The 13,189-nt window shown below is 37.1% G+C and overlaps 1 non-coding gene and 1 pseudogene across 1 annotated transcript; both read right to left on the reverse strand.

Moving 5' to 3' along the window:
• Nucleotides 1-214: 214 nt before the first annotated feature.
• LOC136336791 (U2 spliceosomal RNA) lies at nucleotides 215-327 on the reverse strand (annotated as a pseudogene).
• Nucleotides 328-5,659: 5,332 nt separating this feature from the next.
• On the reverse strand, nucleotides 5,660-5,821 carry LOC136336766 (U1 spliceosomal RNA). Its single transcript, XR_010731587.1, has one exon. It is a non-coding gene; the product is annotated as a U1 spliceosomal RNA (small nuclear RNA).
• Nucleotides 5,822-13,189: the final 7,368 nt, after the last annotated feature.

Raw genomic sequence — 13,189 nt, forward strand, 5'->3', positions numbered from 1 at the left:
ACTTATGGACACAGACAACAGTGTGGTGATTGCTGGGAGGCTTGGGAGAAGAGATGGAGGAGGGCATGGAGAGATACATGGAGATGAATGAAGACTTGACTGCAGGGGGGTGAACACACAGTGCAGTGTAAAGAGATGTCTTGTATAATTGTGAACCTGAAACCTTATGTTAATTTTTATGTTAACTAGTGTCACCCTAATAAATACAATTTTTAAAAATTATTAAAATACACTTACTATATTGTCCTTGGTTAGAGGATGTGTCAGATATTAAACTGAAAAGAACAGATAATACACTCGATCTCAGTCAAAAGGCTGGGAAGCGATCATGATGCATTCCTTATTTTATTTAATTTCATTCCATTTTATTTTTTTAGGTGAGAGAAGGGAAGATAGCGTGGCACACTCCATCATGTGCCTCAATGAGGATCCACCCAGCAGTCCCATCTGGGGCCAATGCTCAAGGACCAAGCTTTTTTTTAGCACCTGAGGTTGATGCACTCCAATAGAGCTATCTTCAGTGCCTGGGGCCACAGTCAAACCAATCAAGCCACTGGCTGCCGGGGGGCGGGGGGGGGAAGAGGGAGAGAAGGAAGCAGGAAAGGTAGGAGAAGTAGATGGTTACTTCTCCTGTGTGTCCTGACCAGGAATCGAACCCAGGATGTCCATACGCTGGGCCAGTGTTCTATCCACTGAGCCACTGGCCAGGACCTAATGCACTCCATGTTTTACACATATAAATATGTACTTTGGTTTTGTATATTATACCTCAAGTAAGAGTTTATTTTAATCTATTTATAAAAATTCAAATGATGTTTTCAAAGATTAAATTGCTATTGTTCAAAGCAGTTCTTTCTAATACTCTGCATTTTTTTAATTTTGAATGATTTTTTTTTTTTACAGAAACAGAGTCAGAGAGAGGGATAGACAGACAAGAACGGAGAGAGATGAGAAGCATCAGTCATCAGTTTTTCGTTGCGACACCTTATTTGTTTATTGATTGCTTTCTCATATGCGCCTTGACTGTGGGCCTTCAGCAGACCTAGTAATCCCTTGCTCGAGCCAGCGACCTTGGGTCCAAGCTGGTGAGCTTTTGCTCAAACCAGATGAGCCCACGCTCAAGCTGGTGACCTCGGGGTCTCAAACCTGGGTCCTCCGCATCCCAGTTCGACGCTCTATCCACTGCGCCACCGCCTGGTCAGGCAATTCTCTGCATTTTTAATACTCTCTATTAGTTTGTTAGTTGCTTTCACAGAGTGCAAAGTTGATTGACAGGCATTGTTAATGGGTGGGAGCAGAAGTGACATCTTTGTGAGCTCGCTTGGTCTCCAGATAATTGCTCTTCAGTCTCTTAATACTTGTTGGGTCCCTTGTTGGATTCCGCAAGTCTCTTCTGATCCACTCCATTCATCCACTCCATTCATCCAGCCCATTTGGAAACTTCCTAAAGTAGCACTTCTTTTAGAACCACTCACAGACAGTTTCTGCTTCCTGTTTTAAAATATCTTAAAATTTACTTTAATTGAATGGTGTCTAGAGAAGGATAGATGTAGGCTTAGGAGACCCAGGAATTAAGAAATAACTAAGGGAAGAAGGAAAATCATTCTTTATATTCTAAATTTAAAACAGAGCAATATGAATGGGTACAAATATATAATTTTAGCTCTTCAAATAATATCTTTATTTGATAAATGACTTTAACATGTTACCTAATTGAAACCTTTGCCAAAAATACAGCAAGATAGATAATTCAGCTCTTCTTTTTCCTTCATTCCTGTACTTGGGATGGCAGAGAGAGGCCTGGTTTCACTTACAGGAGCCTTGGGATCTTTAGTCACACAGTCACCACTGCCTTCTGTCTCTGATGTGGTCAGTGCAAGGGAGAAGAACAATGATTTTCAGAGTCTGAACTTGCCAACATGCTCCCTTATTCTTAAAGAAACAAAAAGGAAATTCAGTCTTAAAAAAACAAAAAAGTAATATAACTACATCCTTAAAAATTCAAATGAAGCACTCCCACTCCCAGGTATTAACCATTCTTAACAGTTTGCTGTGAATATAGTATTTCCTGAATTATTTATGAGCAAACATGGGAATGTGTATTCCATGCTTTTTTTACATTTATTTTACAAAATAAATTTATACTATGCATGCTGCTTTGCAACTTGCTATCTTCTCCCCAATAGATCCCTGAAATTACTTCTAAGTCAATGCATGTAAATCAACCTCCTTCTTTCTGATGGCTACATAGTATTCTTTAGTATGGGTCTACAACCATTGTTAAGTGTGTTCGTTGTCAACGTTTCACCTTCACACACATATATATTTAGTAATGAGCTTTCCTTGTTCATTTATTTTTGAAAATATGTGCCAATATTTCAGCACACCAAATTCTTACAAATGGCCTTGTTGAATCAGAGGACATTCTGTTTAAAATTTTGTAATATAGGCCCAAGTTTCCCTCTAAAACCTTTGTATAGTAGTCACCCTTTATTCATGGTTTCTCTTTCTGCAGTTTCAGTTAACAGTCAACCGAAGTCTGAAAATATTAAATGGAAAATTCATAAATAATAGTTCATAAATTTTAAGTTCCACACTCTTCAGAGTAGAATGATGAAATCTCTTGTTGTCCTGTTCTGTTGTGGCTGGGACATGAATCATCCTTTTGTTTAGTGTTCCCATACTGCATACCCTACCTACCCATTAGTCCTTAGTAGCTGTTTCAGTTATCAGGTCAACTTCCATGGTATCGAAGTGCTTGTATTCATGTAACCCCTAGAATAGACTAATTCTATGTCACAATGCCTGTGTATTCACCTCATTTCATCTCATCACGTAGACATTGTAACGTCTCACATCATTACAAGAAGAAGGGTGAGTACACTACAATATTTTCAGACAGAGAGATCACATTCATGTAACTTTTATTACAGTACATTGATTGTTATAATTGTTCTGTTATTAGTTATTGTTAATCTTACTGTGCCTAATTTATAAAATAACTTCATCATAGGTATGTATGTATAGGAAAAACAGCATATATAGGGATTGGTACTATCTGCAGTTTCAGGCGTCCATGCAGGTCTTGGAAAGTGTGCCCCACAGATAACAGGGGACTGCTGTACTAATTCTGCCCCCCAGATATGGATGTAAGTGTGCAGGTCTTGGAAAGTGTGCCCTGCAGATAACAGGGGAATGCTGTACTAATTCTGCCCCCCCCCCCCCAGACATGGATGTAAGTGTGCAAACCACACCATTGTGGCTGGACTTCCTTATTTGGCTCTCCAATTACAGTGGTCTTTGTTTTTACTGACATTGCAGTTTAAATCTTATTGGTGCTACAAAGGGCCAAGTTTCAAGTGGTCAGTTAATAAAGTTCCTGTAACCTATTCATTCTTTTAACATGTTGATGATTATCTTTCAAGTTTAGAAGTCTTTTATTGTTTTTTAAATAATACCAGGCAAAGATGTTCATCAAACTTGATCACAAGCGGCTTTATGTCAAGTCTTGGGTCCTGCGACACATCATTATTTATGGATTCCCCAGACCATGCCACTGGTTGGAGGGCCTGATATGATGCATGAGAAACACCATCATTCTTTAATACTACTATCTCTTTCAGCACAAAACCTCCACAACACAACAGCTTGGTTGTCAGTAACATTGTGTATTGACTTTTCAGTTATTTAACTCTCAGGAGAAACAGCTTTAGTTAGACCATATATTCTCCAAACCTTTTATTTCATTACATATTCAAAAGTTGTATCCCTCACTGTCTTGGATACTTCAAATTTGAGTCCTGGGATGCCAAACTTACAGCTAAATCTCTGCCAGAAACATAACAACTTACAAAATTTCTACATTCATTTTGTTTTTAGTTCATAAAGCACACTACTGTGACACATATTCATAATTGCATTTGTTGTTATTAAATAAATGCTTTATTTGAGTTAGGGAGAGGTCAGTTTGGGGAGGAATGGGCAGCTTCTAGTTGAATGCTCCTAGCATGAGTGCCTGTTTCAGCATGAAGGGGAATGGCCAGCTTCTGTTCTTCTCCAGAAAAGACTTCCAGGCTCAGCTGGTGAGAAATCAGACATCCTATGCGATCAGTGTACTGTACTCTGAAGGGCTTAGGTACAGTGACCAGCTGTTCTGCTTTACCTGAGAGAGGCTGTCCCAGTTTTAGCACTGAAGTCCTGCACCCTGGACAACCCTTACTTCTTGGAAAACCCACAGGATGGGTCACCCTAGCAGTACAAACACATTCATCTACATTTGTTGTTTTGTCATTTTGCAAAAATGGGTATAAAAACTATGGCACATTTTAACATCTACATATAAAATAATAACTCATTTAGAAACACCCCAAATGTACAGTTCATTATATTTGGGTTATTCATTGGAATTTTTCTCAGTGTTAATTTACACATAGCAGTCCAGTAATGGCACAAATTGAAAATTGTAAGATAGACTTCTTCTTCGTCTTTATTTTAAAGAAAATATTATTTAAATATTCCTATCTAGGCCCTGGCCGGTTGGCTCAGTGGTAGAGCGTTGGCCTGGCGTGCAGGGGTCCCGGGTTCAATTCCCGGCCAGGGCACATAGGAGAAGCGCCCATCTGCTTCTCCACCCCTCCCTCTCTCCTTCCTCTCTGTCTCTCTCTTCCCCTCCCGCAGCAAGGCTCCATTGGAGCAAAAGTAGGCCCGGGCGCTGGGAATGTCTCCTTGGCCTCTGCCCCAGGTGCTAGAGTGGCTCTGGTCGCAACAGAGCGATGGCCTGGTGGGGCAGAGCATCGCCCCCTGGTGGGCAGAGCGTCGCCCCCTGGTGGGCATGCCAGGTGGATCCCGGTCGGGCGCATGCAGGAGTCTGTCTGACTGTCTCTCCCCGTTTCCAGCTTCAGAAAAAAAAAAAAAAAGGTAAATATTCCTATCTTGTTATTTATTTCTAAATGTCAGGGTTATCAGTCAGACTTGCAAACACATTAAATAAAACAAGTCCTTGTTGAAAACAATCTCCACATTGTTCTTGATGACCTTGATATCCATTTAGCCATTTATTGGGACTAGATCAATATAAGCGTATATCATAAGTTCTTTTCATTCCTGTTATTCTATTTCTATGACTTCAGGAATAGCCTCATATACATGACACGTCTAAATTCTAAATGTTAAGGCCCTGTGAATGCCAGGCCTGGGCTAGATAGGCTCAGAGGGGTTTGGAGTGGAGTAGTCAGTGGTTATCTCACCATTACAGAGGCAAAATTCAAGAGATTTAGGAAGGTAGATTACCAAGGGCAAAGTAAGCTTGCCCCTGGTGCAGACAATCAAGGACACTGATGAGAATTTTAATACAATAATAAAACTGACTGAAAGGTGATCTGCTTTTAATCATCACTGTACGTTGACAATTCTAATAAACATCAATGATAAAATACTCTTCCCTAAAAAACAGTATGTTGTTGGTCTAACATTCTAAACAATAGCAGTGATGACTCTTATTCTAAGACTACAGATAAGGGAAGCTTTGAATTAGCACATTTGTTTATCACTTATACTTTGGCAGACATCATCCTGTTTGTGGAAGCTTTCCTGGAGAGCTCCTGGTTATACAGTTGGCCCTGATGCACTCAGCTAAGCACTTTTTCTCTTTTTTAAAAAAGCAGGAGAGCACGAACACTGTCCCCACGACCACAAGTTATGCAGTCAACTTTCCCACATCTGGGGAAATCGCAGGGGTCAGCACATCCAGAGTGCAGTGAACAAGCCTCGCCCTGGGAAAACCACTTTTGTGAGCATGGGATCTACCTGGCCAGGTAAGTAAGCACTTTGTTTTGAGATAAAGTTCAAACCGTTCAAAATTTTCCGAGCTCTCATTGGCATACTGTGTGCCTCCAGCGCTTGTGATATGACATACCCCTGCATTTAGACAGTGGTGTTGATGTAGGCAGTGATGGCATACTGTTGAAATATGAAGAAGCAGAGCCTGAGGTCATTCTTTGTAACCTCAGAGAGGTTTTAGTTTTTGTTTTTTAATTTAAAATTGAAAACAGTGAAATATTGTGCCAATTTTGAGTTATGTTTCAAAAATATGAGATATAATTTTATGTCAGTGAGTGCAAATTTTAGTTCGTACACAAAATATCTTTAAATTTTATATCAGTCCTTTTAAAATAGTTGTTATAAAACTAAGAAATAAATTAAGAAAGTTATTACTGATTATTACAGAAACTAATTTTGTCACAGAGCAAATAAGGGCATGTTAAGTGTTAGTATTTACCTGTATTGCTTTAACATTAACTTTTTCTATTTTGTTTTCATCTTTTGTTTGTAAAGTTAAGTGACTTGCCAAAGATCATTCAACTAAAAACTAACTCAGCAGAAACTTAAACTCTGTTCTTCTGATCCTGACGTCAGTATTTCCGATAATCACACAATCATCTTTCAGCATCTGTTCTTTCTCATTTTTCAACTGTAACTGAAAGTCTTAAAGGTCTGGGTCTAGAAGTTCAGCTACAAAAGAATCTACTTTTTAAAACGCCAAATGTCTTTCACATGGAAAATTTATTTTGCACAAAAGTAGCCGTGATTGTTGTCTATTTCTTTTTTTTTTCCAAATATAAATTAAAGTTTGTGAGTCCTTCCAAATTGCTCCTCAGTGAACTGTGGACCCCTCTGGAATGCCCTTCAGTGAGTTCATAGCATAGCCTGTTGGGAACTAGACCAGAATCAGGACTTTTCAGGGGTTAGTCCCCCATCCCTGCAGGCTCATGGGCAAGGTAAGACCCACACAGGAAGTAATCCACAACAGAGTTTGGGGAGAGTGCAAGGAACTCAGTAGCCCGGAGGTCAGTACCACCATGCCCATCTTCTTCATAAAGATGCCACAACAAATTTGAAAGAGCAGAGCTACCTAATACTCTGGAAAAAATGGGCAGACAAAGAAATATGAACCAAATGAATCAACAAGAGAAATTTCCAGAAAAAAAACCTAAATAAAATGAAAGTAATCAAACTACCAGACACAGAGTTTAAAATAATGGTTATTAGTATGCTCAACGATCTTAGAGAAAAATGGATGATCACAGTAAGAATTTAAATGAAGAGATACTAAGCATTTAAAAGGATATTAAATCACAAAAAAGAACTAGTTAGAAATGACAAATACAATATCAGAAATAAAGACTGCTCTAGAAAGAATCAACAGCAGGCTGGATGAAGCCAATAATCAAATCAGCAATTTAGAAGACAAGATAAACATAAGCACAGAAGCAGAGCAGCAAAAAGAAAAGAGGCTCAAAAATACTGAAGAAACTCTAAGAGACCTCTGTGACAATTTGAAGAGAGACAACATTCATACCATAGTGGTTTTTGAAGGAAAAGAGAACCAACAAAGTTATAGAGAACTTCTTTGAAGAAATCATAGCCAAAAACTCCCCTAAACTGAGAAGGAAAAGGTCACACAAGTTCAAGAAGCACAGAGAGTCCTATTAAAGATGAACGCAAGGAAGCCCATACCAAGACACATCATAATTAAAATGCTAAAGTTAAGAGACAAAGAAAAAATACTAAAATCTGCAAGAGAAAAGCAATTAATTAATTACCTACAGAGGAGCCCCCACAGGATGACATCTGACTTCTAAGTTGGCCTGCAACATTTCAGGCCAGAAGAGACTGGCAAGAAATATTTAAAGTGATGTAAAACAAGAACCTAGAACTGAGACTATTCTATCCAGCAAAGCTATCATTTAAAATTGAAGGAGAAATATAGAGCTTCCCAGACAAAACAAAACAAAAACAAAACTCAAGGTGTTCATTACAACCAAACCAATATTGCAAGAAATATTGAAGGACCTGCTATAAAAAGAGTGAAGGAAAAAAAGAATCTAGAGAAAGATTGCTGTAGGTTTAAAGAATAAAATGGCAATAAATAAGTATACTTCAATAATAACCTTAAACATAAATGGATTAAATGCTCGAATCAAAAGACATAGGGTAGCTGTATGAATAAGAAAACAAGACCTATATATATGCTGTCTAAAGAGACTAACTTCAGAAGAAAAGACACACATAGACTGAAAGTGAAGGGATGGAAAAAAGTATTTCATACAAATGGAAATGAAAAAAAAAAAAAAAAAGCTAGGGCAGCAATTCTTATATCTGACAAAATAGCCTTTAAAACAGAGGCTATTGTAAGGGACAAAGGAGGTCACTACAAAATGAGAAAGGGAGCAATCCAACAAGAGGATATAACCATTGTAAATATTTATGTACCCAATATAGGAGCACCTAATTATATAAAGCAGATTTTGATGAACATAAAGAGTGAGATCAACAGCAATACTATAGTAGTAGGGGATTTTAGTACTCCATTAACATTATTGAATAGATCTTCCAGACAGAAAATTAACAAAGATACAGTGGCCTTAAATGACACACTAGGTCAACTGGATTTAATTGATATCTTCAGAACATTTCATCCCAAAGCAGCAGAATATACATTTTTTCAAATGCTCATGATACATTTTCTAAGGTAGACCATATGTTAGAACACAAAACAAGTCTCAATAAATTTAAGAAGATTAAAATCCTATCAAGCATCTTCTCTGTCCACAATGGCATGAAACTAGAAATCAACTACAATAGAAAAACTGAAAAATGTTCAAACACACACAATAAGAGGCTAAATAGCATCTTATTAAATAACAAAATGGTTGATGATATCAGGGAAAAATCAAAAGATACATGAAAATGAGAAAACAATAACCCAAAATCTATGGGACACAGTGAAAGCAATCCAAGGGAAGTTCATGGCATCATAGGCATACCTAAAGAAGAAAGAGAAAGCTAAAATAAACAATCTAACCCTGCACCTAAAAAAAAATCTAGAAAAAGAACAACAAATAAAGCACAGAGAAAGTAGAAGGAAGAAAATAATAAAGATCAAAGCAGAAATAAATAACATAGAGGCTAAAAAAATAAAAATACAAAAGATCAATGAAACCAAGAGTTGGGTCTTTGAAAAGGCAAACAAGATTGACTAACCTTTAACCAGACTCATCACGAAAAAAAGAGAGAAAACCCAAATAAATAAAATTAGAAATGAAAGAGAAGTAACGACTGACATCACAGAAATACAAAGGTTGGTAAGAAAATACTATGAAAACCTATATGCCAAAAAGTTGGACAAACTAGGCAAAGTGGATAAATTCCTAGAAACATACAATCTTCCAAAATGAATCTGGAAGAATCAGAAACCCTAAGCAGACTAATTACTATCAATGAAATTGAAACAATTATTTAAAAACTCCCAGCAAACGAAAGTCCTGGACTGGAAAGCTTCACAGGCAAATTTTACCAAACATTCAAAGAAGAACTAACACCTATTCTTCTCAAACTATTCCAAAAAATTCAAGAGGAGAGAACACTTCCAAGCTTATTTTATGAGATAAGCACTATCCTAATTCCAAAACCAGGTAAAGACACTACAAAGAAAGAAAACTATAGGCCAATATCCCTCATGAACTTAGATGCTGAAATCCTCAACAAAATATTAGCAAACCAGATCCTGCAATATATTAAAAAGATCATACTTCCTAATCAAGTGGGATTTATTCTGGGGAGGCAAAGCTGGAACAATATACACAAATCAATAAATGTGATTCATCACATAAACAAAATGAAGGTTACAAATCACATGGCCATATCAATAAATGTAGAAAAAACATTTGATAAAATCTAGCACCCATTTATGATCAAAACTCTCAGCAAAGTGGGAATACAGAGAACATACCTCAACATAATAAAGGCCACATATGACAAACTGACAGCCAACATCATACTCAATGGGCAAAAATTGAAAGCAATCCCCTTAAGATCAGGAATAAGACAGGGGTTCCTCCTTTCACCACTCTTACTCAACATAGTTCTGGAAGTCCTAGCCACACCAATCAGATAGGAAGAAGAAATAAAAGGCATCCAAATTTAGAAAGAAGTAAAACTATCATTATTTGCTGATGACATGATATTGTACATAGAACACCCGAAAGTCTCAGCCAAAAAACTACTAGACCTGATAAATGAATTCAGTAAGGTGGCAGGATATAAAATTAATATTCAGATATAAGTGGCATTTTTATACACCAACAATAAACTGTCAGAAAGAGTAATTATGGAAACAATCCCCTTCACTATTGTAACAAAATAAGTAAATAAATAAAGTACCTAGGAATAAATTTAACCAAGGAGGTAAAAAACTTGTACTCAAAAAATTATAAGACATTGAAAAAAGAAATTGAGGAAGATACAAACAAGTGGAAGCATATACCGTGTTCATGGATAGAAAGAATTAACATTATTAAAATGTCCATACTACCGAAAGCAATCTATAGATTCAATGCAATTCCTATTAAAATACCAATGACATACTTCACAGATCTAGAACAAATATTCCAAAAATTTATATGGAACCAAAAAAGAACCCAAATAGCCTCAGCAATGTTAAAAGTGAAGAACAAAGTGGGCAGTATTACACTCTCTGATATCAAGTCCTACTGCAAGGCCATTGTAATCAAAACAGCTTGGTACTGGCATAAGCACACAGGCATACAGATCAATGGAACAGAACAGAGAACCCAGAAATAAACCCACACCTTTATGGTCAATTGATATTTGACCAAAGAGGCAAGAGTATACAATGGAGTAAAGTCAGCCTTTTTAATAAATGGTTTTGGGAAAACTGGACAGGTACATGCAAAAAAAAATGAAACCAGGCTACTAATTTACACCATTCACAAAAACAAACTCAAAATAGATAAAAGATTTAAATATATGTCATGGAACCATAAAATTCTTGGAAGAAAACATAGGCAGTAAACTCTTCAATAGCTCCTGTAGCAATATGTTTGTCAATATATCTCCATGGGCAATGAAGTAAAGGAGAAAATAAACAAATGGAACTATATCAACCTAAAAAGCTTTTGCACAGCCAAAGATACCATTAATAGAATAAAAAGACAGCCCAGTCAATGGGAGAACTAATTCACTAATATGTCTGGTAAGGGGTTAATAAACAAAATTTATAAAGAACTTCTAAAACTCAATACCAGGAAGGTAAACAATCCAATTAAAAATGTGCAAAGAACCTGAAGAGACACTTCTGCAAAGAGGACAGACATGTATGGCCAATAGGCATATTAATAAAATGTTCAGTGTCACTAATCATCAGAGAAATGCAAATTAAAACCACAATGAAATACCACCTCACTCCTGTCAGAATGGCTCTCATAAACAAATCAACAAACCACCAGTGCTGGTGAGGGTGTAAAGAACCTGAACTGCTGGTGAGTATACTGACTGGTGCAGCCACTATGGAGAACAGTATGGCATTTCCTCAAAAAATTAAAAATGGAACTTCCTTATGACCCAGCTACCCCACTTTTAGGAATAGATCCTAAGAATTCCAAAATTCTAATTCAAAAGAAGATATGCATTTCTATATTTATTGCAGCATTGTTCACAATAGCCAAGATCTGGAAACAGCCCAAGTGTCCATCAGTGAATGAGTGGATAAAAAAGCACTGGTATATTTACACAATGGAATACTACTCAGCCATATAAAAGAAGGAAACTGTACCTTTTACAACAGCATGGATGGACTCGGAGAGTATTATGTCAAGTGAAATAAGCCAATCAGACAATTACCTTATGATTTCACTTATATGGGCAATCTAATGAAAAATATTAACTAAAAAACATAATAGAAACAGACTCATAGATACAAAGAACAGACTGACAGCTGTCATGGGGAAGGAGGTTGGCAGCTGGGTGAAAAAAAGTGAAGGGATTAAGCAAAAACAAAAAGCAAACAAACAAAAACCGTAGACACAGATAACAGCATGGGGATTACCAGAGGGCAAAGGGGTTGGGGGGAGTAGAAGAGGGAGAAAGGGGATAAATGGTGATGGAAAGTGACTTGACTTGGTGTGGTGAACACACAATGTAATATACAGATGATATATTATAGAGCTGTACATCTGAAACCTGTATAATTTTATTAACCAATGTCATCCCAACAAATTCAATTTTAAAAATGGGGGAAAAATACACAACTGTTTCTGGACATTTTTTGCTCTTCTCTTTGAAAGGGTTATACAGTTTAGCTTGAACAGTTTGGCTTGTTTGTTTTCTAATTTGTAGAAGAATAAACTCAAGATGTCAGGTGTGTGAAAAGTGAAATATTTTAATAATGTGCTTATAATTCAGCTGATAGCACAACCCTGCTATCTTCACTCCAAATTACTTTTCTACTCAATCCTAGTCCCTCTGGCTTCCTGGCTACTTATTCAGTTCTTTATTCAGTTCTGACATGCAGAAATGGCGGGAAGGCTCACATAAACTTGGTGTATATTCCTTCTTCAGTAGTGTCGAATATATTTAAACCCAGTGGTGTACCTAGAGTCAAGCAATGTCTTCACCACTGAGATGTAAATACAGGAGGTCCCCGAGTTATGACACATTTTTATTCCTATGACAGTGACACAACCCAAATTTTGGTGTAAGTCTAAACACACCCTAGCCTAACACAAACAGAACGCTTGAGCTTTTAACAGTCCAAAATGACGTGGGTAAGCGTACTGGGGATTCCAGCTCCCTCACTCATAGGCTGCATTACTGTGTATTCTTCGGCCATGTGCAAACAAACTAGTTCTCCCACGTAGTCTGTAAGTACGATGCTACTGGCATAAGCTGAAACACTCACATCTCAATTTTTTAAAGTTGTTATGGCATGAGCATTGTAAACTTGAAACGTTGTATGTCGAGACTGTTGTAACCCTTGAATGCTCATATATTGAGATTTATTCCAGTAGCACTCTCAGCCTTGCTGGGTTCTCACTGGATTTCCTGGGTGTTTTGGAATGTCTGGCCAAGCCATTCTGGCACCGTCTTTGGGCAGGAGGCCCTCTGTCCCCTCCTCCCGCAACAAAATGCACCTTTTCTTTATTTCTTCATGATTCATTAGTTTAATAAACATGTTGGCGATTATTTATTTTTTCTGTTTGTGAATTGATTTTTTAAGTTTTTTTTAACTTCCCTTTAGGAGTACATTATTTAACTAGAATCAGTCAGAATTTCACTTATAGTATTAAGAGATTGGTTTTCCTATTTTTAGAATAGCACGTGCAAACAAAAT

The sequence above is a fragment of the Saccopteryx bilineata genome, chromosome 4 (assembly GCF_036850765.1).
Source record: "Saccopteryx bilineata isolate mSacBil1 chromosome 4, mSacBil1_pri_phased_curated, whole genome shotgun sequence".
NCBI classification, from domain to species: Eukaryota; Metazoa; Chordata; class Mammalia; order Chiroptera; family Emballonuridae; genus Saccopteryx; species Saccopteryx bilineata.